General features: G+C 45.3%; 1 pseudogene; it reads right to left on the reverse strand.

Annotated features, from left to right (window-relative positions):
- Window positions 1-3,007: 3,007 nt before the first annotated feature.
- The window catches only part of LOC123442006, a 35,502-nt pseudogene continuing 11,494 nt past the window's right edge, over window positions 3,008-27,015 (reverse strand).

A 27,015-nucleotide genomic window follows, 5' to 3' on the forward strand; every position in this document is an offset into this window, starting at 1 on the left:
CATGAATATGATTATGCTTTGTGAGTAGTCATTTTTGTTCCTGAGGACATGGGATAAGACATGCTATAAGTAGTCATGTGAATTTGGTGCTCGTTCGATATTTTGATGTGTTGTATGTTCTCTCCCCTCTAGTGGTGTTATGTGAACGTCGACTACATAACACTGCACCATTATTTGGGCCTAGAGGAAGGCATTGGGAAGTAGTAAGTAGATGATGGGTTGCTAGAGTGACAGAAGCTTAAACCCTAGTTTATGTGTTGCTTCGTAAGGGGCTGATTTGGATCCACTAGTTTAATGCTATGGTTAGACTTTGTCTTAATTCTTCTTTCATAGTTGCGGATGCTTGCGAGAGGGGTTAATAATAAGTGGGATGCTTGTCCAAGTAAGGGCAGTATCCAAGCACCGGTCCACCCAGATATCAAACTATCAAAGTAGCGAACGTGAATCATATGCACATGATGAAAACTAGCTTGACAGAAATTCCCATGTGTCCTCGGGAGCGCTTTACCTCCTATAAGAGTTTGTCCAGGCTTGTCCCTTGCTACAAAAGGGATTGTGACACTTTGCTGCACCTTTGTTACTCTTGCTACGAATCATCTTGTCACACAACTATCTGTTACCGATAATTTCAGTGCTTGGAGATATTACCTTGCTGAAAACCACTTGTCCGGTCCTTCTGCTCCTCGTTGGGCCCTTGCGATCATGATAGATCCGCTATACTTGTGGGTCATCAGACATACACCAACGAGATGAATTCGCTTGTCATTGAACAGATAAACATTTTCATTACATCACTTACTTAACCGTTCTGCCTGAAAGGAGAACATGAATGTCGCCTTGGTTGCTCTCTCGTAATTATGTGGCGTCCTAGACTAAGGCACCATACTGTTTAGTATGACACCTTACTCTTAAACACCACACGCTGCCTTAGGCCAACTCCACCGCGCGACCCCAAACGGACGTCCGTTTTGCCCTAATTCTATCCGTTTGGGTAGGGTGATGGGGTCGTGTCCAGCCCTGTTCTGGGATGCGCTCGTTGTGCGCACAGCGCACGGCCGCATCTGTTTGCCCTATCTTGTCTGCCTCCAAAAGAACAATGCTTCAAATACCAGCGGCCTAGTTCACGCCAGCGGCCCTGATACGTCTCAAACATATCTATAATTTTTGATGGTTTCACGCTGTTATCTTGTCTTCTTTGTATGTTTTATGTACCTTTTTATATCTTTTTGGGGACTAACTTATTGATTCAGTGCCAAGTGCCAGTTCCTGTTTTTCCGTGTTTTTGACTCTCTTCAGATCTAATTTTGGAACGGAGTCCAAACGGAATAAAATCCCCGAAATGATTTTTTCCCGAACGAAAGAAGACCAGGGAGCCTTTGGGCCAAGCCAGGTGGGCCCCAGGGAGCCCACAAGCTTGCACCACGCCACCAGGGGGGAGGCGGCGGTGGGCAAGCTTGTGGCTTCCCTGGGCGCCTCCTGACCTAGGTTTTGCGCCTATATATTCCCAAATATTCCGCAAAAAATTAGGGGAGCCTCGAAAATACTTTTCTGCAACTGCAAGCTTCCGTTTCCGCGAGATCTCATGTGGAGACCCTTCCCGGCACCCTGCCGGAGGGGACTTTGGAGGTGGAGGGCTTCATCATCGCCCCTCCAATGACTCGTGAGTAGTTCACTTCAGACCTACAGGTCTGTAGTTAGTAGCTAGATGGCTTCTTCTCTCTCTTGCATCTTCAATACAAAGTTCTCCATGATCTTCATGGAGATCTATCCGATGTAATCTTCTTTGGCGGTGTGTTTGTCGAGATCCGATGAATTGTGGACTTGTGATCAGATTATCTATGATATATATTTGAGTCTTTGCTGATTTCTTATATGCATGATTTGATATCCTTGTAAGTCTCTCCGAGTCTTGGGTTTTGTTTGGCCAACTAGATCTGTGATTCTTGCAATGGGAGAAGTGCTTGGTTTTGGGTTCTGCCATGTGGTGACCTTTCCCAGTGACACTAGGGGCAGCAAGGCACACATCAAGCAGTTGCCATCAAGGGTAAAAATATGGGGTTTTTATCATTGGTTTGAGATTATCCCTCTACATCATGTCATCTTGCTTAAGGTGTTACTCTGTTCTTATGGACTTAATACACTAGGTGCATGCTGGATAGCGGTCGACGTGTGGAGTAATAGTAGTAGATGCAGACAGTATCGGTCTACTTGTTTCGGACGTGATGCCTATAGAAATAATCATTGCATAGATATCGTCACGACTCTGCACAGTTCTATCAATTGCTCGACAGTAATTTGTTCACCCACCGTCTACTTGCTTTCATGGAGAAGCCACTAGTAAACACTACGCCCCCCGGGTCTATTCACATCCATTGTTTACACCTCCGCTTTTACTTTGCTTTGTTACTTTGTTGCTTTCAGTTCTCACTTGGCAAATAATCTATAAGGGGTTGACAACCCCTTCATAGCGTTGGGTGCAAGCTTTTGTGTTTGTGCAGGATCTTGAGATACTCTTCCGCCGGATTGATACATTGGTTCTCAAACTGAGGGAAATACTTACCACCGCTACGCTACATCACCCTTTCCGCTTCGAGGGAACACCAACGCAAGGCTCCAAGGCCACGGGGGAAATCCTTTGCATACTTGCCTAGGAAGTCCCTTAAGGCGTAGCCGCAGCTGAAGGATTCCTGGTGTCGTTGCTGAGGAGTATCAAGCAACACTCCTATTTCTGGCGCCGTTGGAAGGTCTTTTGTTGCAGTAGCAGGCCCTAGTTCACGTCGGCAACACAGCCAGCGGCCTACACGTCCTCGCCGGCAACAAAGACAGTGGACGGCAACACAGCGAGCCTCCAAAGTGAATAGTTTTGTTCGCCGGCAAGACAGCCAGCGGGCGGCAACACACCTAGCCTCCAAAATGAATATGTTTCTCGCCGACACATAGCGAGGGGCCCAACGGGCGGCACCCATGCCAGACTCCAAAAAAGAACGGCCACGTCCGATCGGACGACCTAGTTCAAGCCGTCGACGTCGAACATCTCCTTCTGCCTGGCCTCAAACCATCTCCTCGTCTTCTCGCTCATCTTGGTCAAGTCCACGCTCATGATCGTAAGGGCCACCTCCTTCGCTTTGGTTGCGGCATTGGCGCTCTCGATGTCGAGCTGCCTCTTCCTGGCCTCGACATTGGCGGCCTCGATGTCGAGCTGCCTTTGCTGGGCCGCTGATACGTCTCCATCGTATCTACTTTTTCAAACTCTTTTGCCCTTGTTTTGGACTCTAATTTGCATGATTTGAATGGAACTAACCCGGACTGACGCTGTTTTCAGCAGAATTGCCATGGTGTTGTTTTTGTGCAGAAATGAAAGTTCTCGGAACGTCCTGAAAATTTACGGAGAATATTTCTGGAAAATATGATAAATACGTGTGCAAAGATCCACCAGAGGGGACGGGCCAGTGGGCCACAAGCCCTGTAGCCGTCGCCCCCCTGGTGGCAGCTACCAAGCTTGTGGGGACCACGTGGCTCTACCGCCCCCAATTCCAGCGCTATTTATTCCCTTTCGTCCCAGAAAAATCAGGAGAGAAGATGTCATCGCGTTTGCGATACGGAGGCGCCGCCAAATCCTGTTCTTCATCTGGAGGGCAGATCTGGAGTCCGTTTTGGGCTCCGGAGAGGGGAAATCGTCGCCATCGTCATCATCAACCTTCTTCCCTCTCCAATTCCATGAAGCTCTTCATCGTTCGTGAGTAATCTATTCGTAGGCTCACTGGGCGGTGATGAGTAGGATGAGATCTATCATGTAATCGAGTTAGTTTTGACGGGGATTGATCCCTAGTATCCAGTATGTTCTGAGATTGATGTTGCTACTACTTTGCCATGCTTAATGCTTGTCACTAGGGCCCGAGTGCCATGATTTCAGATCTGAAATTATTATGTTGTCACTAATATATGTGTGTTTTAGATCCGATCTTCCAAGTTGTAGTTACCTACTATGTGTTATGATCCGGCAACCCCGGAGTGACAATAACCGGCACCACTCCCGATGATGGCCATAGTTTGAGGAGTTCATGTGTTCACCAAGTCTAATGCGTTGTTCTGGTTCTTTATTAAAAGGAGAACCTTACTATCCCGTAGTATCCTTTTGGACCCCGCTGCCACGGGAGGGATGGACAATATATGTCATGCAAGTTCTTTTCCCTGAGCATGTATGACGACACATGGAATGCATGCCTACATCACATTGACGAACGGGAGCTAGCCACAATCTCTCCGTGTTATAACTGTTGCATGATAAATGTCATCCAACAAATCACCGACCCATTGCCTACGAGTTTGTGCCACTGCTGTTGTTACTTGTTTTGCTCTGCTGCTGTTACTACTGTTGCTACTGAAGTTACTTGCTACTGTTGCTACTTGCTACTGCTGTCACTACTGCTATTCCTTGCCACTGTTGTTACTCGTTACACTGCTGCTACCTGCTACAATACTTTTCTCGCCCCATTGATACAACAGTTAGGAATAGTCTGCCGTCAACAGATCGTTTCTGGCACCGTTGTTATCATACTACTTTGTTGTTGACACTTTGCTTGCAGATACTAATCTTTCAGGTGTGGTTGAATCTGACACATTCAGCTGCTAATACTTGAGAATATTCTTACACTTCCCGTCGTGCGAACCAACAAATTTGGGTTGAATACTCTACCCTCGAAAACTGCCTCGATCCCACGTGTTGGTGGGCTATTGCAAGATAATTTCTAATTGTTGAGCAATCGGGAACAGCATTTTTCTGGCGCCGTTGCCGGGGATGTGCTAACAGCATTTTTCTAGCGCCGTTGCCGGGGATCTGCTAACAGCGGCCTCCTCCAGGTCGATCTTCCTCTTCTTGCCGCCTCCTCCATCTCAAGCTTCTTCCTTTAAAGCTCCAAGTATTGCTTCATTTGCTCCTCCTTGCTTTGCCGCTTCTTCTTGTCCCTCGTGTCCTTTTGAGACATCATGCCATGCTAAGTCTCATGCAAGGCCATGGATGCGGCATCACGTATGTCGTCCACCTTGGAGTTGGTCTTGCCCCTCGGCCTCTTCAACGCATCGCCATCTCCACCTCCGGCGAACTTGGTCGTTGCTACTTCTCAAACAACAGCGCCAGAAATTTACACGTTGACGGAGACTTGCTTGCGTTGTTTTTTCCCTTGAAGAGGAAAGGGTGATGCAGCACAGGAGCAGTAAGTATTTCCCTCAGTTTGAGAACCAAGGTATCAATCCAGTAGGAGAATCTCGGTAAGTCATGAGTACCTGCACAAACACAAAAGAGCTTGCACCCAACGCTATAAAGGGGTTGTCAATCCCTTCAAGATTGGTGTGGAGTAGACCCGAGGGCCATAGTGTTCACTAGAGGCTTCTCTCAAAATAGCAAATATCACGGTGGGTGAACAAATTACTGTCGAGCAATTGATAGAACCGCGCAAAGTCATGACGATATCTAAGGCAATGATCATACATATCTAAGGCAATGAACAAATTACTGTCCAGCATGCATCTAGTGTATTGAGTTCATGACAAACAGAGTAACGCCTTAAGCAAGATGACATGATGTAGAGGGATAAACTCAAACCAATGATGAAAACCCCATCTTTTTACCCTTGATGGCAACAACACGATGCGTGCCTTGCTACCCCTTCTGTCACTGGGTGAGGTCACCGCACGGTATGAACCCAAAACCAAGCACTTCTCCCATTGCAAGAATCATAGATCTAGTTGGCCAAACAAAACCCACAACTCGAAGGGAATTACAAGGATATGAAATCATGCATAAAAGACATCAGAAGAAACTCAAATAAGATTCATAGATAATCTGATCATAAATCCACAATTCATCGGATCTCGACAAACACACCGCAAAAGAAGATTACATCGGATAGATCTCCATGAAGATCATGGAGAACTTTATATTGAAGATCCAAGAGAGAGAAGAAGCCATCTAGCTACTAGCTATGGACCCGTAGGTCTATGGTGAACTGCTCACACATCATCGGAGAAGTCATGGTGTTGATGAAGAAGTACTCCATATCCGAATCCCCCCTCCGACATGGCACCATAACGTGCCCCAGATGAGATCTTGCGGAGACAGAAGCTTGCGGCGGCGGAAAAGTACTTTCGAGATGATCTCCTTATTTTTTCTAGTAATTTAGGGAATTTATAGGCGAAAGTCCTAGGGCAGAGGTGGCCTAGGGAGCCCACAAGCCTGTGAGGCGCGGCCCCCCTGGCCGCGGCTAGGGGGCTTGTGGGGTCCCTGGTGACCTCCTGCCCTGATTCTCAGGCTTCTCGATCTTTTTCTGTTTCGGAAAAAAAATTGCAGTTTCGTTCCGTTTGGACTCCATTTAAAATCCTCCTCTGAAAGGGGTCAAAACATGGAAAAAACAGGAACTGGCACTTGGCACTGAGTTAATAAGTTAGTCCCAAAAAATATATAAAAGGCATACAAAACATCCAAAGTTTGACAAGATTATAGTATGAAACCATAAAAAATTATAGATACGTTGGAGACGTATCAGCCGTCTTCTTGCCTCTCTTCCTTTGAAGTTCACGGTATTGATCCTTGAACTTAGGGCAATTGTTGATGATCGTCCAACAATCCGTAAGAGTGAATGGCTTGTCATTCTGCCGGGCCTTGAATGCTTCCAAAGATTGAAATGCCTACACCACATGATCAACAAGATTTGGACATGCAAACATATACAAGGCCGGAGCAAGGAAAGGACTAGGATGAGGAGAGCATACCATGTCCCCAATGCAGAGACCACTCACGGGCCGTGCTTCAACGCTCTCCAATGCAGCGCAATACTTGTTGTACTCTTATTGGATGAACAACCACCTCTTTTGAATCGAGGTGATGCCACGGTCGCTTGTGATTTGATAGGGCTCAAACATCTTCCTTTCATGGAAAGTTTTGTGGACTCTCGTCCAAAAAACTGGGCCCTTTTGTTGCGCACCCGTCCTCGGATCTTGGTTGATCTCCATCCAACAATTGCAAATCAACTTGTCCTCATCTTGGGTGTATGAACCTGTGCGAATGCTCTTCTTCCTCTTTTGTGCTTCCGCTCTTTAGGTGAGCCCGTCGATGAACAATGGCTCACCACTAATATCAATGTCATTGCCTTCATCTTCATCACCATCACCTTCGCAATAGATGTCATCGTCTTCATGCCACGAGTCACCATGGTCGTAGTCAGCACAGTCGTCGGCCTCTTCATCAGCAAAGAACTGGGCGCGACCATCCTGACTTTGGGTCTCCCCGAGATCATACGCAGGGACATGCCCACCATTGTAGATCACATCCTCCATGAACTGGGTGCAGTAGGGGTCGTCGACCGGTGCCATTGGTGTTGCCATTTCGTCGAACAAGACGCGCGGGGGGGGGGGGGGGGGGGATGGTGCCCGCAAACGGCGCCCGTGCTTTCTTTCTTTGCATCTCAACGGATGGCCGGTCACCTCTGCTGGACCCAGGTGTGACGTTGAGGTCGATGCCGGCTGAAACGTCTCAAACGTATCTATAATTTTTGATGGTTTCACGCTGTTATCTTGTCATCTTTGGATGTTTTATGTACCTTTTATATCTTTTTTTGGGACTAACTTATTAATTCAATGCCAAGTGCCAGTTCCTGTTTTTTCTGTGTTTTTGGCTCTTTTCAGATCTGATTTTGGAACGGAGTCCAAACAGAATAAAATCCACGGAATGATTTTTTCACGAACGAAAGAAGATCAAGGGGCATGTGGGCCAAGCCAGGAGGGCTCCTGGGAGCCCACAAGCCCCCACTCCGCCACTAGGGGGAGTCGGCGGTGGTAGGGCTTGTGGCCTCCGTGGCCGCCCCCTGACCTAGATATTTCGCCTATATATTCCCTAAAATACAGCAAAAAATCAGGCGAGCCTCGAAAATACTTTTCCGCCGCCGCAAGATTCCGTTTCCGCGAGATCTCATCTGGAGACCCTTCCCGGCACCCTGCCGGCGGGGACTTTGGAGTTGGAGGGCTTCATCATCATCATCATCGCCCCTCCAATGACTCATGAGTAGTTCACTTCAAACCTACGGGTTCGTAGTTAGTAGCTAGATGGCTTCTTCTCTCTCTTGGACCTTCAATACAAAGTTCTCCATGATCTTCATGGAGATATATCCGATGTAATCTTCTTTGGCGGTGTGTTTGTCGAGATCCGATGAATTGTGGATTTGTGATCAGATTATCTATGATATATATTTGAGTCTTTGCTGATTTCTTATATGCATGATTTGATATCCTTGTAAGTCTCTCCGAGTCTTGGATTTTGTTTGGCCAACTAGATCTATGATTCTTGCAATGGGAGAAGTGCTTGGTTTTGGGTTCTACCATGTGGTGACCTTTCCCAGTGACAGTAGGGGCAGCAAGGCACACATTAAGTAGTTGCCATCAAGGGTAACAAGATGGGCTCTATCGTTGATATGAGATTGTCCATCTACATCATGTCATCTTGCTTAAGGCGTTACTCTATTCTTTTGGACTTAATACACTAGATGCAGAAAGTATCGGTCTACTTGTTTTGGACGTGATGCCTATAGATATAATCATTGCCATAGATATCGTCACGACTTTGCGCGATTCTATCAATTGCTCGACAGTAAACACTACGGCCCCGGGGTCTATTCACATCCATCGTTTACACCTCCTCTTTTACTTTGCTTTGTTACTTTGTTGCTTTCAGTTCTCACTTGGCAAACAATCTATAAAGGGATTGACAACCCCTTCATAGCGTTGGGAGCAAGCTTTTGTGTTTGTGCAGGATCTTGTGATACTCCTCCACTGGATTGATACCTTGGTTCTCAAACTGAGGGAAATACATACCACCGCTGTGCTACGTCGCCCTTTCCGCTTCGAGGGAACACCAACGCAAGGCTCCAAGGCCACGGGGGAAATCCTTTGCATATTTGCCTAGGAAGTCCCTTAAGGCGTAGCCGCAGCAGAAGGATTCCTGGTGCCATCGACACGACTATTCCTGGCGTCGTTGCCAGGGAAGCACAGTTGACACCAGAAGTATTTCTGGCGCCGTTGCCGGGGAAGCACAGCTGACATCAGAAGTATTTCTGGCGCCGTTGTCGGGGAGGAGAGATCAAAATATATCCAAGTAGGTCTCACAAACTCATCTCTTGCATTTACTTTTGTTGCCAGTTGCCTCTCGTTTTCCTCTCCCCCACTTCACAATTGCCGTTTTCATTTGCCTTTCTCCTTTGCCGTTTTCCTTTGCCTTTGCCGGTTTTCTTGCTTGCTTGTGTGATTGTTTGTTTGTTGAAGTCATCATGGCTGAAAACACCAAACTTTGCGACTTCTCGAGCACTAATAATAATGATTTTATTAGTACTCCGATTGCTCCCGCCACTAGTGCGGAATCGAATGAAATCAACGCTGCTTTGCTGAATCTTGTTATGCAAGAGCAATTCTCTGGCCTTCCTAGTGAAGATGTCGCATCCCATCTCAATACCTTCATTGAGCTTTGTGATATGCAAAAGAAAAGAGATGTGGATAATGACGTGATTAAGTTGAAACTTTTTCCTTTCTCATTGCGAGATCGCGCAAAAACTTGGTTTTCTTCTTTGCCTAAAAATAGTATCGATTCTTGGGATAAGTGCAAAGATGCTTACATATCCAAGTATTTTCCGCCGGCTAAGATCATCTCCTTCCGTAACGATATCATGAATTTCAAGCAACTTGATCATGAACATGTTGCACAATCTTGGGAGAGGATGAAGCTTATGATTAGAAATTGTCCCGCTCATGGCTTGAGTTTGTGGATGATTATACAAATCTTTTACGCTGGCTTGAATTTCGCTTTTCGCAATATCTTGGACTCCGCCACAGGTGGAACATTCATGGAAATCACATTAGGAGATGCTACAAAACTCCTAGACAATATCATGACCAACTACTCTAAGTGGCATACTGAAAGGTCGCCTGCTAGCAAAAAGGTGCACGTTATAGAAGAGATTAACTCGCTTAGTGCTAAGATGGACGAGTTGATGAATTTGGTTGCTAGTAGAAACGCTACTGTAGATCCTAATGACATGCCACTATATTCTTTGATCGAGAGTAGCAACGCTAGTTTGGACATGAATTTTGTTGGTAGGAACAATTTTGGCAACAACAATGCTTTTAGAGGAAACTATGTTCCTAGGCCTTTTCCTAGTAACTCCTCTAACAATTATGGCAATTCCTACAACAACACTTTTGGAAATCACAACAAATTACCCTCTGATTTAGAGAGTAATATCAAACAGTTCACCAACTCTCAAAATATTTTCAATGCGTCCATAGAGGAAAAACTACTCAAAATAGACGATTTGGCTAAGAGCGTTGATAGGATGTCTTGTGATATTGATGCTTTGAAAGTTAGATGCGCTACTCCCAAGGTCAACTTGGATGAAACTTTGAAAGCTATGCGTGTCTCCATGAATGAGAGCAAAGAAAGAACTGCCCAAATTCCCGCTAGGCATGAATGGTTTAAAAGGGTGCGTTCTAGTGATGCAAATCACGAAGATCTTAAAGTGCTTGGTGTGTCTCCTCTTGAATCTTTGTTTTTGCGTGTCAAACCTATTTATGGAGGGGCTGGATATGAATCCACTTTGGTTGAAAAACGCCCCAATGATTCGGAGTCCACCTATCTTGATGATAAAGGTGTGGAGAGTGGACTAGAAGAAGTCCAAATTTTGGGTAGTAATGAAACTCCCACTTTGGATTTCAAGGAATTCAATTATGATAATTTCTCCTTGTTTGAATGCATTTTTTGATGCAATCCATTGCAAACTCTCCACATGCTTATAGCCAAAGCAAAGCCTTTATCGTGCATATCGTAGATGCTATGATGAAATCTCTTCAAGAGAAGCTCGAACTAGAAGTCTCTATACCTAGAAAACTTCATGATGAGTGGGAACCTACTACCAAATCAAGATAAAAAACTATGAGTGCAATGCTTTGTGTGATTTGGGTGCTAGTGTTTCCGTGATTCCAAAGTCTTTATGTGATATTCTTGGTTTTCATGAGATTGAAGAGTGTTCTCTTAATTTGCATCTTGCGAATTCTACTGTCAAGAAAACCATGGGAAGGATCGATGATGTTCTTATTGTTGCAAATAAGAACTATGTACTCGTGGATTTCATTGTACTTGACATAGATTGCAATCCTTCATGTCCCATTATTCTTGGTAGACCTTTCCTAAGGACTATTGGTGCTATCATGGATATGAAGGAAGGGAATATTAGATTTCAATTTCCTTTAAAGAAGGGCATGGAGCACTTTCCTAGAAAGAAAATAAGATTGCCTTATGAATCTATGATGAGGGCTACCTATGGTTTGAGCACCAAAGATGACTATACGTGATTCCATTACCTTTCGCCTAGCTAAGGGCATTAAACAAAAGTGCTTGTTGGGAGGCAACCCAACGAATATATCATTTTTCTTTCTGTTTTGTGTTTTCCACACTTTCATAATTCTGTTATGATTGTGTTTTTTGTGTTTCTTTTTGCGTTTGTGCCAAGCAAAACCGTTATGACTAGTCTTGGGGATGATCGTTTGGTCATGCTGGAAAAGACAGAAACTTTCTGCTCACGAAAAGAATTTTCATTTTTTTATGTAATAGCTTTTGAGTTGATTCTTTTTGCTTCTGATTGCTACGCAAATTCTTCAGACTGTAGTAATGTTTCAGAATTTTTAAAGTACCAGAGGTATACGAAATATACGGATTGCTACAGACTGGTCTGCTGCTAACAGATTCTGTTTTTGTTGTGTTGGTTGCTTATTATGATGAAACTATGGATAGTATCGGGGGTATTAGCCATGGAAGATTGAAAATACATGAAAAGGATCGAGATGGACCTAGAGGGGGTGAATAGGTACAATTCCAAATTTTAATAATTACTTAGCAATTTTAGGCAAAAGTGCGGAACATGAGTGTAGGCCTAATAATTGCTACGACAAGGAGTAAGCTATTTAGAGTGAAGTAAGACAAGCGGTAAACAATAATCAAATACAAGTACGTAATAAGGATTAACACAAGTAGAGAGTTAGTGTTAGGAATAACCGAAACTCCAAGATAGACAAGGATGTATCCCGATGTTCACTTCCTTGGAGGGAAGCTACGTCACCGTTAGAGGGGCGGATGTTACCACGAAGGCACACCAACGTCACGAAGGCTCACCCTATTCTCCCTTTGAGATAATTCCACGAAGGCGTTTCTCAACCACTAGTGGTAAGCCTTGAGGTGGCTGCCAAACCTTCACAAACTTTCCGGGGGAAATCACAATGGTTTGATTCCTCTCCGAAGACTCCTACCGCCTAGGAGTCTCCAACCTCCAAGAGTAACAAGATCACGGGGATTGCTCAAAACTTGCTCAAATCACAAATCACTTTGGTGGGAAGGAGGAGAGGGAGATGATCTATCTTTTGATTGGAACAACACTCAAAGGGACTCACAAATGCTCTTGGGATCTAAGATTTGGTGTAGACAAGAGTGAGTGAGAAGAAAGGTGTTCTTGGATGTATTCTAGCTGTGTTGAACACCCACTCACGAAGTGGGTGAGGGGTATATATAGTGGGGAGTGTAAAAAAACCGTTGGGGACACTTTAAGTCACACAGGGTCCGGACGTCCGGCAGTTCTCGGAAGTCCGGGCGTCCGCAAGGGGTCGGACGTCCGACAGGGGTCGGTCATCCGAGGGCTGTAGCTATGACTGGAAACACTGTGAATTTGAACAGCGACCGGACGTCCAGAGAAGGCCGGAAATCCGAGTTATTCGACTCAACTACTTCTGGTGGAGGGCTCCGGATTTCCGAAGCCTGCCGGTCGTCCGGCCCTCGGACGTCCGGAGGGAGCCGGAAGTCCGAGACAATAGACCTGTATTGAGATAGGAACAAAGTAGAGAATATGTGGTATTGGGTAGGATAGTGAAGATATGGTATGAGCAAGTTCATCGCAAAACCTGTGATCCCCTCTTAATAGTGCGGGATCCCTATACTCAATAATAGTAAACTCAAAAGGATAGTCTACATCATCTTTTCTCAATCCCGAGCCTTCTTGAAATATAAATCCCGATCTTCTTAGACCACCTTTGGCACATAGTTCTCAATCTACTGAAGTACTTGCCATCCTGAGATACACTCAGCAAATAGGATTAGTTTCCTATGTATGTGTTGACATTAACACCAAAAGTCGATTAGGGGCATAGCATGCACTTTCGATCTCCCCCTTTTTGGTAGTTGATGACAACATATACATAGGTCTCAAAAAGATTTAACATACATTATAGCCTAGGAGATATTTAGTACGGAGCTCCCCCTTAGTATGTGCATGATAAAATATCGGAGCTCCCCTTTAATGTGTTTATCGAACATATAATGGATCAACATGTAAATATAATAGATCATCACAGAAAGACAATAGATCATCATAGAAGTAGTGGAGCAAAACATAATAGTCTATGATGATATCATAGCAATCCATAGCAATCACAATCATTTATAAGTAGCCATACATGCGTTTATCCATTACATTAAATCTCCAAAGACTAAAAAGTACGATACATTACTCCCCCTTTGGCACCAAGTACCAAAAAGGGAGGCACCAACAGCACCAACCACGCTCAGAGCTCATCAGCATCATCACCATCGTCAGGCAAACCACTGCCACCAGCCTCGTCAAGGAAATCAGCCCACTCAGGACCAGATGGGAAGCCAAAGTCAGTAGGAGGAGCAGCAGGAGGGGCCTCATCATCACTCACATCAAGAGCGCCCAAGGATCTCAGACGAGCCTTGAGGGCATTCTTCGAGGAGACTAAGCGAGAAACCACATCATGGGTTTGACCACACTGGAAAGAGATGGCCTTCATCATAGCAGAATGTGCCTTGCCAAGGAATTTGGCAATGCGACCGAGAGGAGCGGAGCTAGATGAGGGGGTGGTTGACCGGGCAGCAGTGCGGCGAGTGGATGTGGAGGATGGGGCTTTCTTGGGAGCAAAGTTATCCGCCATGTGAGCGGGAATGACCCACTTGCGATGTGTGTGAGTGACAGCCACAGAGAAATCAGCAACATGATTAATAAGAGCCTGGATGAAGGGGCATGAGGAAAGGCTCGCTTGTACTCAAAGCTAGCAAGCCGAATCTCATGCCATAGAAAATGAGGCACATTAGTTTTGCTCTTGGGGTGCTCGTACAAGTGAGACATGATGTCAATACAATAGCCAGTGCAAGAGCCCTTATCACCCATCTTGGGATAGATGGTGGGGATGAGACACTGAAAAATGATGAAGTAAGGTGAGCGCCAGATGGATACCTGGTTAAGGTCCTTCATGTGTTCATCCGCATCAAGCTCACTTAGTGGTTTGAGAAGATACCCACACGCCTCAATGGACTTAGGCGCATGGTTAGGATCATCCCTATGTATTTTGAAGCCGGAGTTGGGGAAACCAAGTGCGGCAACAAATGTATCATAAGTAGCTGTGAAGTGAACGTCAGAGGTGATCCAGTTGACAGTGTGGTTTGGAGCAAAGTAGCATGTGGCATAGAACTGGTGAATGGCAGCAGAATTCAAATCGCGATGAAAACCAAACGGGGCGGCAAGCCCCGATGCCTCAATAAGCTCAATGGACCCGGGTATTTCGCCAGGTGCATGCGAATATGCTCAAGATCTATGTAGAGATGAACAGACAGACCCTTAGGAACTATGACTGTAGTAAAAATGTCCGCCTGGACGTGTGTGCGGAAACGTGAGTCCGTAGAGTCACGTACGACAGCGTATTGATCAATGTTGCGGCGGAAAGTGAGGTATGATGACTTGGCAAGTGTGGTGAAGTTTGTGATTGCACGACCTAAGGTAGCAGGGGGTTCTAGTGAGATGCGACGAGCTTCACCTGCGGGCTGAGCAGGAGGAGGTGGTGGCATGTAGGACGCCCTGCGAGTCCCGGGCTTTGGCTTGGACCTCCGATCGGCGGGCTGGTCAGTAAGGTCCTCGGCGGCAAGCTCATCCTCGAAGTCGGAGTCATCACCATCAGACGACGAGCGGAGCTGTGGAGGCGGAGAACGCCGGGTAGTCCGTTTGAAGGGACGACGTGGCCCGTCGGAGTCCGACCCCGTGCTAGTAGGGGCGCGAGAGGATGACCCAGCAACGTTCTTCCGTGCGGCGTGCTTGGTCTTGGGCATGGTGCACAATAACCTATACGAATCGAAACCCCAAATGAGGAACGAACATGGTCAAACCATAGGAACAAACATGGAGACTTGAGAGAGAGGGAACCAAACGCGAGGGGAAACGAAGGATATACCTGTAGACGGATCCTACGGCGGAATAAGAGGAAGGAGAGAAGGATCCGCGGAGGAGATCGGGCAGATCTCGGGAAGGGCGGCGCTGGCGAGTGCTCCTGGAGCTGGCGGCGGCGGCGGTAGGGGAAAAAGGGGGCTCGTGAGGGCTAGGGCAAAGCCCAGCACCGCGCCCAGCTATTTATATGCCCCGAAGCGTCGGACGTCTGGAGAGGATTGTGCCATCGGACGACCGACACTGGTCGGACGACCGGAATGGGATTTGCCGCCGGACGTCCGAGACACGTCGGACGACCGAGAGAGAGGAGGAGGCAGAGGCTGGTTCTGAAATTTTTGCTGATGAGATGATGATTTTTCATGGTTTCTCACAAAAAGTACGAACATAGTTGCCTACAAGCATTACATATACTACTTGTGGACAGAAATTGATTTATGCGAACTTTGTAAGCTCAAAAACAGAAAGTTAAGACTCACTCCCCCTAAATGCATGCCCACATCAAGACACAAACATAATGTGAGTGTGTGTATGTGTGCAAGGTTTCAAGTTATGTTGTCAAGCTCCAAGATACCAAGTTCACGCCTAAGTTGACAGAACCTAGCTACGCTAAGTGGCTTGGTGAAAATGTCGGCTAGCTGCATGTCGGTACCCACATGGGTAATATCAATGTCACCCTTTTGCACATGGTCTCTCAAGAAATGATACCTAATATCAATATGTTTTGTGCGAGGGTGATCAATGGGGTTCTCGGAGATCTTTATGGCACTTTCATTATCACAGAGAAGAGGAACGTGTCGATACATGATACCATAGTCCTTTAGTGTTTGCCTCATCCATAGCAGTTGGCTTGCAGAGCTTGCGGCTGCAATATATTCGGCCTCGGCCGTGGAGAGAGAAACACAGTTCTGCTTTTTCGAGGACCAACTTACCAAGGAGCGTCCAAGAAACTGACATGCACCGGAAGTGGATTTCCGTCCCACTTTGTCACCGGCCCAATCTGCATCGGAGTACCCAATAAGATCAAACTTTGCATCCTTAGGGTACCATAAGCCTAACTTTGGGGTGTGAACAAGGTATCTAAGAATATGCTTAACCGCCGTATGATGGCTTTCCCTAGGGGAAGCTTGAAATCTAGCACATATGCCTACACTTAACATGATGTCCGGTCTAGATGCGCAAAGATAAAGTAGCGAACCAATCATGGAGCGGTAAGTAGATGGGTCAAAAAGAATACCGTTGGTGTCTTCATTTAGAACTACGTCTATGGCCATGGGTGTCTTCATAGGTTTAGCATTTGTCATATCAAATTTTTCAAGAATATCCTTGAGATACTTAGTTTGAGACAAGAAAATCCCTTCTTGAAATTGTTGTATTTGAAACCCAAGAAAGAACTTCAAGTCCGTGTTGAGTGACATCTCAAAGGTCTTGGTCATGGAGGCCGCAAACTTCTTGCATAAATGGATGTTAGGAGAACCAAAAATGATGTCATCTACATAGATTTGGCATAAGATCAAATCACCATTTTCCCTCTTAGTAAAAAGAGTGGGATCGATCACCCCCACCACAAAGCCATCATCGAGTAGGAACTTCTTAAGATGATCGTACCAAGCACGGGGTGCTTGTTTGAGGCCATACAGAGCCTAGTGAAGTTTGTATACATGGTCTTTGTGGTGAGGGTCAACAAACCCAGGTGGTTGTGATACATATACCTCTTCTTGTAGAGGACCGTTAAGAAAAGCACTTTTCACATCCATTTGATGCAAAGTAAAACCATTGAAAGCAGCATAGGCCAATAAAATGCGAATGGACTCAAGACGAGCAACAGGGGCGAAAGTTTCACCAAAGTCCAAACCTTCAACTTGGGAGTACCCCTGTGCTACTAACCTTGCCTTGTTGCGTAGGACAGTCCCATTCTCATCTTCCTTGTTCTTGAAAATCCATTTAGTTCCAATGACATTATGTTCCTCAGTTGGTCGTTCTACCAATGACCATACTTCTTGCGTGTAAAATTGTTTAACTCCTCTTGCATAGCAAGGAGCCAGTCATTGTCACACAATGCATCCTGAACCCTGTGTGGCACGGTACTAGAGACAAACGAAAAGTGAGCACAAAAGTTTGTTAATTGTTTACGAGTCACTCTACCTTCCGACACGCCGGTGAGGATTTGATCAATATCAACACGACCGCCCACACGTGGCATGATGGAGGTCAGGGTTTCACGAGGTTCGACTTCGTTTCCATCATCAACGTCCTCAACATATGGATCATTTATGTGCGGAGGAAGATATTCCTCTTCCCGTTGCACCTGTTGAGGTTCATCATCAAACATACCCATACTTTGGTCTAGCTCTTGAAGATCAACTTGTTCTTGAGTGTGATCAGGGTGAGAGACATGTTCTCCCACTTGATCCTCAACAACTGGCATGATGTGTGTGCTAGTATCTTGTGGAGGTACAGGCAGTGAACTGTCTTGAGGATGAGAAATACTCTCATCATCTTCATCATCATCATGGGGTCTTTGTTCCATGGGAAGAAGTGCACCTACACCCATGTTTAAGATATCTTGTGGGGAGTCTTCTTCACCTGCATCATTTAGATCAACTTGCTCCCCATGGGAGCGGTTAAATTCATCAAACGTCACGTCACAGGTTTCTATAACACATCCATTGGATTTGTTGTAGACTCTGTAGGCGTGAGAGTTTGACCCATAGCCAACAAAAATCCCTTCAGTTGTTTTGGATTGAAATTTTCCTAACCGTTCCCATTTGTTGAGGATGAAACACTTGCATCCAAACACATGAAAGTACCTAACATTGGGCTTGTTCCCAGTTAGGAGCTCATATGGAGTCTTCTCCAATATTGATCGAAGGAAGAGCTGGTTTGATGCATGACATGCTGTGTTGACGGCATCAGCCCAAAAACTATGTGGTGACTTGTATTCGTCTAACATGGACCTTGCCATTTCCACAAGTGTCTGGTTCTTCCTCTCTGCCACACCATTTTGCTGAGGGGTGTAAGGTGCGCAGTACTGATGTTCAATTCCCTCATCACTAAGAAATTCTTCTAAGGTGTAGTTCTTGAACTCAGAGCCATTATCACTTCTTACTGCCTTGATGTCCTTGTCAAACTTCCGCTGGGCTTGTTTGGCAAAATCAATGAAAGTGATCTTTGTCTCGTCCTTGGACTTGAGAAAGAACACCCATGTATATCTTGAGTAATCATCAACAATGACTAGCCCATACTTTTTCCCTCCAAGACTTTCCCATGAAGGAGGCCCAAACAGATCCAGATGAAGGAGCTCTAACGGCCTCGAAGTGGATACAATGTTCTTGGGTGGATATTTTGATTGATGTTGTTTCCCAGCTATGCATGCACTGCACACACTATCTTTCTTAAAAGATACATTTGTTAGTCCAAGGATGTGATTGCCGTTTAAGAGATTTTGAAGATTTTTCATGCCAACATGGGCGAGCCGGCGATGCCACAACCATCCCATGTCGGCCTTGGCCATTAGACAAGTTGTATGGAAGGTGCTCTCTTTCGAGAAATCAACCGTGTAAAGGTTGCCATCCAACTCTCCAACAAAGGCCACTTCGAGAGTGTCTCTCTTAAAGACTTTCACATCCGTTAGTCCAAATAATGTGTCATAACCGACGGAAGCCAATTGGCGAACTGAAAGTAAATGATATTGAAGAGATTGGACAAGCATGACATTTGCAATAGACATGTCATTAGTGATTGCCACCTTGCCCAACCCAATTACCTGCCCTTTCGACCCTCCACCAAATACAATGCTCATGTATGGTCGAATGGCTTGCATGAAGTCATAGAGCAAGTTACTATCTCCGGTCATATGATTGGTGCATCCACCAAGTTACTATCTCCGGTCATATGATTGGTGCATCCACTGTCGATCACCCATTTGGCTCCTCCGGAGAAAATAGCCTCTAACGAATTAAGACTTGGTTTGAGGTACCCATTTCGTCATGGGGCCTTTCACATTAGTTACAAGAGTCTTAGGGACCCAAATAGCATAGAATCGGAATGCATTACGGGGACCAACGAATTTAGCATAAAACTCTCCTTCCTTTGATTTGCATAGTACATAGGATGGAGGCATGAATTCGGTTGTCTTGTTGTGAGTAGGCGAACCCCTAGTGGCCGGCCCACTCACAACCTTACCTTTCTCCTTGTGTCCCTCTCGTACAAATATTTCTTTAAGCGGAGTGGTACACTTGAGAGGAGATGCACTTTTCTTGGCGGTGCTTGGGTTGAACCCAAGCCCTTCCTTGGCAAGGCCTCCATTGTGTCGACTTAAGATCTCATTGAGAGTCTTTTGTCCTTGTGCACATGTCATGAGACCTCTGTCTAGCTGTGCCTTTAGCGAACAGTTTTCCTCAAGGATAGATGTCAGTTCACTACTAGAGTTAGTAGTGCAGGTATCAACATTAATAATAGGTGAGGAGTAGGCCTTAGCTAAAGTGTCAAGATAAGTAACCTTGAGTGCCTCAAAGCTCTTTGTAAGAACAGTGAGTTTCTCTTCCTTGTCTTTGAGAGACAAGGATAGACGCTCACGGTCCTTAGAAAGGGAAGCATGAGAGTTCACTAGTCGGTTTTTATCATTTAGTAACTCTTTGCACACAGATTCAGCCTTTTTCAAGGAGGCAAGATCATTAGCATGTTTATCAAGATTTTCACCTACCTTTGAGCATAATGCATCATTTTGTGCTTCCTCATACAGGACTTTCTGCTCAAGGATTTCATTTCTTTCCTTCTCCTCAGTGACGAGGGTTTTGAGTTCCTTGATGGTATTGGTGTGCTTACTCACCATTTCCATAAGTATGCGAAACATAGTGAGCTTCTTTCCTTTAAGAGAGCACATAAATTTGTTTATTTTAGCAAACATGGGATGATTTAAGTCATTATCCTCATAGTGATCTTCTGCATCAAGATACTCATCAGATGGGGTAGAAGCCAGACTGAAGGAGTTTACTCGTGGAGTTACCTTAACATTTTCATGGGAGCTTTGGTCTTCCTCATCTCCCATGGCAGTCTTTGCCATCAAACACTTGTGAGCGTTGCCCTTGTAGTCCTTCATATAGTTGTAGTGAACAACATCACCACTTTTGTTGACTAGCCTCAAGGTGTTTTGTGTATCCTGAGCTACTCCGGCAACCCCACCAACATCTTCTGGATTTGATTCTTCTTGTGCAACCATGGCTCTTCCATCTATCCTCTTGAGCTTGGAGTTCATATGGTTTGGCAACTTCTTCTTTACAAAGGTCTTTTGAAACCTTGGTTTGTCTTCTCTCTTCTCATAAGGGCAGTCATTGGAGAAGTGGTTGGTTTCCTCACAGTTGTAGCATTTCCTTACCTTCTTCTTTGGGAATCTTCCCTTGAATTTTCCTACACTAAACTTATTTACAAAGAGAGCAATGTCCTCATAAGATGGGCTTACATCAGAGTCAACATCATCACCATCTTCGCAGTCATCATCACCCTCTTCTTCTTCACTTTCTTCTTCGTCCCATTCATGCTTGGCTTTCAAATCAAGATTGATCTTTGATGTTGAAGTGCCATGCATGGCAAGGTGCTTTGTTGCATTTGCCTTTGACTCTTCAAATAGTTGGAAAATGGGTATGATGTCATCTGGAGTCATTTCTTTGAACCCATGGTGCTGCCTCATGTCCCATACCATTTGATGGTGATATGGAGCAAGAGCATGAAGTAACTTGTCCACGAGAAATCTCTTGGTCAGATTGAAACCATCTTGCGTCTTGTCACAGTCACATGACTCAATGTCTGCGGCGAGAGTCATGAGCCGTTCTAGTAGTTGCTTGGGAGATTCACCCTTTTCCATACAGAAATTCTGTAATTGCCCCTTGGCAATTTCATATTGAGCAAGCCCAAGAGTGGAGGTACCGGTCTTGGTCCTTATAATGCTATCCGACAGTTCCTTGGCACTTGTGATGTGAATGTAAGGTCTCCGTGCTTGTCATTCATTCCTTTTCTTATGCACATGATCGCAGTGTCATTGAGATGCTTGTCATAAGTTTCTCTGTGAGTGAGGCACCTTGAATCTACAGGATTGTACCCATGCTCGAGGATGTCCAACATCTCATCATTGGCGTACCTAAGATGATCCTGCATACCAACTCTCCACAAAGCAAAATCGGAATTTTCATCAACCAAGGGATGTTTTCCTCCAGGATTGTACTTAGGTTTCTCAATTTGAGATCTAGCATAAAGCCATGGACCACTGGTTTGGTTCCTTTCCGGAGGTTGTTGGCCAAATGAAGTATCGTGCACATGTGGCCCTGAGTGTTGGAATTATGCCCTAGAGGCAATAATAAATATAGTTATTATTATAATTCCTGTATCAAGATAATCGTTTATTATCCATGCTATAATTGTATTGAATGAAGACTTATATACATGTGTGGATACATAGACAAAACACTGTCCCTAGCAAGCCTCTAGTTGGCTAGCCAGTTGATCAAAGATAGTCACGGTCTTCTGATTATGAACAAGGTGTTGTTGCTTGATAACTGGATCACGTCATTAGGAGAATCACGTGATGGACTAGACCCAAACTAATAGACGTAGCATATTGATCGTGTCATTTTGTTGCTACTGTTTTCTATGTGTCAAGTATTTGTTCCTATGACCATGAGATCATATAACTCACTGACACCGGAGGAAAGCTTTGTGTGTATCAAACGTCGCAACGTAACTGGGTGACTATAAAGATGCTCTACAGGTATCTCCGAAGGTGTTCGTTGAGTTAGTATGGATCGAGACTCGGATTTGTCACTCCGTGTGACGGAGAGGTATCTCGGGGCCCACTCAGTAATACAACATCACACACAATCCTTGCAAGCAATGTGACTTAGTGTAAGTTGTGGGATCTTGTATTATGGAACGAGTAAAGAGACTTGTCGGTAAATGAGATTGAAATAGGTATGCGGATACTGACGATCGAATCTCGGGCAAGTAACATACCGAAGGAAAAAGGGAATGACATACGGGATTATATGAATCCTTGGCACTAAGGTTCAAACGATAAGATCTTCGTAGAATATGTGGGATCCAATATGGGCATCCAGGTCCTGCTATTGGATATTGACCGAGGAGTCACTCGGGTCATGTCTACATAGTTCTCGAACCCGCGGGGTCTGCACACTTAAGGTTCGACGTTGTATTATGCGTATTTGAGTTATATGGTTGGTTACCGAATGTTGTTTGGAGTCCCGGATGAGATCACGGACGTCACGAGGGTTTCCGAAATGGTCTGGAAACGAAGATTGATATATAGGATGACCTCATTTGATTACCGGAAGGTTTTCGGAGTTACCGGGAATGTACCGGGAATGACGAATGGGTTCCGGGTGTTCACCGAGGGGGGGGCAACCCACCCCGGGGAAGCCCATAGGCCTTGGGGGTGGCGCACCAGCCCTTAGCGGGCTGGTGGGACAGCCCAAGAAGGCCCTATGCGCCATAGGAAGAAAATCAAAGAGAAAAGAGAAAAAAGAGGAGGTGGGAAAAGGGGGAAGGACTCCTCCTTCCAAACCTAGTTGGATTCGGTTTGGAAGGGGAGGACTCCCCCCCTTGGCTCGGCCGAACCCCTTGAGGGTCCTTGGGCCCCAAGGCAAGGCTCCCCCTCTTCCCCCTATATATACGGAGGTTTTAGGGCTGATTTGTGACAACTTTGCCACGGCAGCCCGACCACATATCTCCACGGTTTTACCTCTAGATCGCGTTTCTGCGGAGCTCGGGCGGAACCCTGCTGAGATTAGGTCACCACCAACCTACGGAGCATCGTCACGCAGCTGGAGAACTCATCTACCTCTCCGTCTCTCTTGCTGGATCAAGAAGGCCGAGATCATCGTCGAGTTGTACGTGTGCTGAATGCGGAGGTGCCGTCCGTTCGGCACTAGATCGTGGGACTGATCGCGGGACGGTTCGCGGGGCGGATCGAGGGACGTGAGGACGTTCCACTACATCAACCGTGTTCACTAACGCTTCTGCTGTGCGATCTACAAGGGTACATAGATCGAATATCCCCTCTCGTAGATGGACATCACCATGATAGGTCTTCGTGCGCGTAGGAAATTTTTTGTTTCCCATGCGACGTTCCCCAACAGTGGCATCATGAGCTAGGTTCATGCGTAGATGTCTTCTCGAGTAGAACACAAAAGTTTTTGTGGGCGGTGATGTTCGTTTTGCTGCCCTCCTTAGGCTTTTCTTGATTCCGCGGTATTGTTGGATTGAATCGGCTTGGACCGACATTACTCGTACGCTTACGAGAGACTGGTTTCATCGCTACGAGTAACCCCGTTGCTCAAAGATGACTGGCAAGTGTTAGTTTCTCCAACTTTAGTTGAATCGGATTTGACCGAGGAGGTCCTTTTATAAGGTTAAATAGCAGTTCATATATCTCCGTTGTGGTGTTTGCGTAAGTAAGATGCGATCCTACTAGATACCCATGGTCACCACGTAAAACATGCAACAACAAAATTAGAGGACGTCTAACTTGTTTTTGCAGGGTATGCTTGTGATGTGATATGGCCAACGATGTGATGTGATATATTGGATGTATGAGATGATCATGTTGTAATAGATAATATCGACTTGCACGTCGATGGTACGGCAACCGGCAGGAGCCATAGGGTTGTCTTTAAACTAACGTTTGTGCTTGCAGATGCGTTTACTATTTTGCTAGGATGTAGCTTTAGTAGTAATAGCATGTGTAGCACGACAACCCCGATGGCGACACGTTGATGGAGATCATGGTGTGGCGCCGGTGACAAGAAGATCGTGCCGGTGCTTTGGTGATGGAGATCAAGGAGCACGTGATGATGGCCATATCATGTCACTTATGAATTGCATGTGATGTTAATCCTTTTATGCACCTTATTTTGCTTAGAACGACGGTAGCATTATAAGGTGATCACTAAAATTTCAAGACGAAATTGTGTTCTCCTCGACTGTGCACCGTTGCTACAGTTCGTCGTTTCGAGACATCACGTGATGATCGGGTGTGATAGACTCAACGTTCACATACAACGGGTGCAAAACAGTTGCACACGCGGAACACTCGGGTTAAGCTTGATGAGCCTAGCATGTGCAGACATGGCCTCGGAACACATGAGACCGAAAGGTCGATCATGAATCATATAGATGATATGATTAGCATAGGGATGCTTACCACTGAAGCTATACTCAACTCACGTGATGATCGGACTTGAGATAGTGTAAGTGGATCATGAACCACTCAAATGACTAGAGAGATGTACTTTTTGAGTGGGAGTTTAGCGAGTAATTTGATTAAGTTAAACTCTAATTATCTTGAACATAGTCTAAGTCCACTTTGAATATATTTGTGTTGTAGATCATGGCTCACGCGACAGTCAACCTGAATTTTAATACGTTCCTAGAGAAAGCTAAGTTGAAAGATGATGGAAGCAACTTTGTAGACTGGGCTCATAATCTTAAGCTAATCTTACAAGCTCGGAAGAAGGATTATATCCTTAATGCTGCGCTAGGAGATGAACCACCCGCTACGGCTGACCAGGATGTTAAGAACGCTTGGTTAACACGTAAGGAGGACTACTCAGTAGTTCAATGTGCAGTCTTGTATTGCTTAGAACCGGGACTTCAACGTTGCTTTGAGCATCATGGAGCATTTGAGATGTTCCAAGAGTTGAAGTTCATCTTTCAGAAGAACGCCCGGATCGAGAGGTATGAGACCTCCGATAAATTCTATGCTTGCAAGATGGAGGACAACTCGTCTGTCAGTGAACATGTGCTCAAAATGTCTGGGTACTCAAACCGTCTAGCTGAGCTGGGGATTGAACTCCCGCAAGAGGCTATCACTGACAGAATCCTTCAATCACTGCCGCCAAGCTATAAAGGCTTTGTGTTGAACTACAACATGCAAGGGATGAACAAGTCACCCGGCGAGTTGTTTGCGATGCTGAAAGTCGCAGAGTCTGAACTCCGTAAAGAGCATCAAGTGTTGATGGTGAATAAGACCACTAGTTTCAAGAGAAACAGCAAAGGCAAGAAGGGAAATTCAAAGAAGAGCGGCAAGCCTGTTGCCAATCCGACGAAGAAACCCAAAGCTGGACCTAAGCCTGAAACAGAGTGTTACTATTGCAAGGGTATGGGTCACGGGAAGCGCAACTGCCCCAAGTATCTGGCTGATAAGAAGGCGGCCAAAGAAAAATCAGGTATATTTGATATACATGTTATTGTTGTGTACTTAACCGGCTCTCGTAGTAGTGCCTGGGTATTCGATACCGGTTCTATTGCTCATATTTGCAACTCGAAACAGGAACTGCGGAATAGACGAAGGCTGGCGAAAGATGAAGTGACGATGCGCGTAGGAAATGGTTCCAAGGTTGATGCAATCGCCGTTGGCACAGTTTCACTTCAGTTACCATCAGGATTAGTTATGAACTTGAATCATTGTTATTTAGTGCCTGCGTTGAGCATGAACATTATATCTGCATCTTGTTTATTGTGAGACGGTTACTCTTTTAAGTCAGAGAATAATGGTTGTTCTATTTCTATGAGTAACCTCTTTTATGGTCATGCACCCAATGTGAGAGGATTGTTCATATTGAATCTTGATAGTGATACAGACATACATAACATTGAGACCAAAAGAGTTAGAGTTAACAATGATAGCACCATATTTTTGTGGCACTGCCGCTTAGGTCATATTGGTGTAAAGCGCATGAAGAAACTCCCTGCCGATGGACATTTGGAGTCACTTGACTTTGATTCACTTGACACGTGCGAACCATGCCTCATGGGGAAGATGACTAAAACTCCGTTCTCCGGAACAATGGAGCGTGCAAGTGACTTGTTGGAAATCATACATACCGATGTGTGCGGTCCGATGAGCGTAGAGGCACGCGGCGGATATCGTTATATTCTCACCTTCACTGACGATTTGAGTAGATATGGTTATGTCTACTTAATGAAGCACAAGTCTGAAACATTTGAAAAGTTCAAGCAATTTCAGAGTGAAGTTGAAAATCATCGTAACAAGAAGATCAAGTTCCTACGGTTTGATTGTGGGGGTGAATATCTGAGTTTCGAGTTTGGTGCTCACTTAAGACAATGTGGAATTGTTTCACAGTTGACACCGCCTGGAACACCACAGCATAATGGTGTGTCCGAACGTCGTAATCGTACTTTATTAGAGATGGTGCGATCTATGATGTCTCTTACCGATTTGCCGTTATCGTTTTGGGGTTATGCATTAGACACAGCTGCATTCACTTTAAATAGGGCACCATCAAAATCCGTTGAGACGACACCATACGAACTGTGGTATGGCAAAAGGCCAAAGTTGTCGTTTCTTAAAGTTTGGGGATGTGATGCTTATCTCAAAAAGCTTCATCCTGAAAAGTTGGAACCCAAAGCGGAAAAGTGCATCTTCATAGGTTACCCAAAAGAGACAGTTGGGTACACCTTCTATCTCAAATCCGAGGGCAAAGTGTTTGTTGCTAAAAACGGAGCTTTTCTCGAGAAGGAGTTTCTCTCGAGAGAATTGAGTGGGAGGAAGATAGAACTTGAGGAGGTTGTCGAACCTCTCATCCCTCTAGATTGTGGCGCAGGGCAAGGGGAAACCTCTGTCATTGCGACGCCGGTTGAGGAGGAAGTTAATGATGATGATCATGAAACTCCG

This window comes from Hordeum vulgare, chromosome 3H, assembly GCF_904849725.1.
Source record: "Hordeum vulgare subsp. vulgare chromosome 3H, MorexV3_pseudomolecules_assembly, whole genome shotgun sequence".
Lineage (NCBI taxonomy): Eukaryota > Viridiplantae > Streptophyta > Magnoliopsida > Poales > Poaceae > Hordeum > Hordeum vulgare.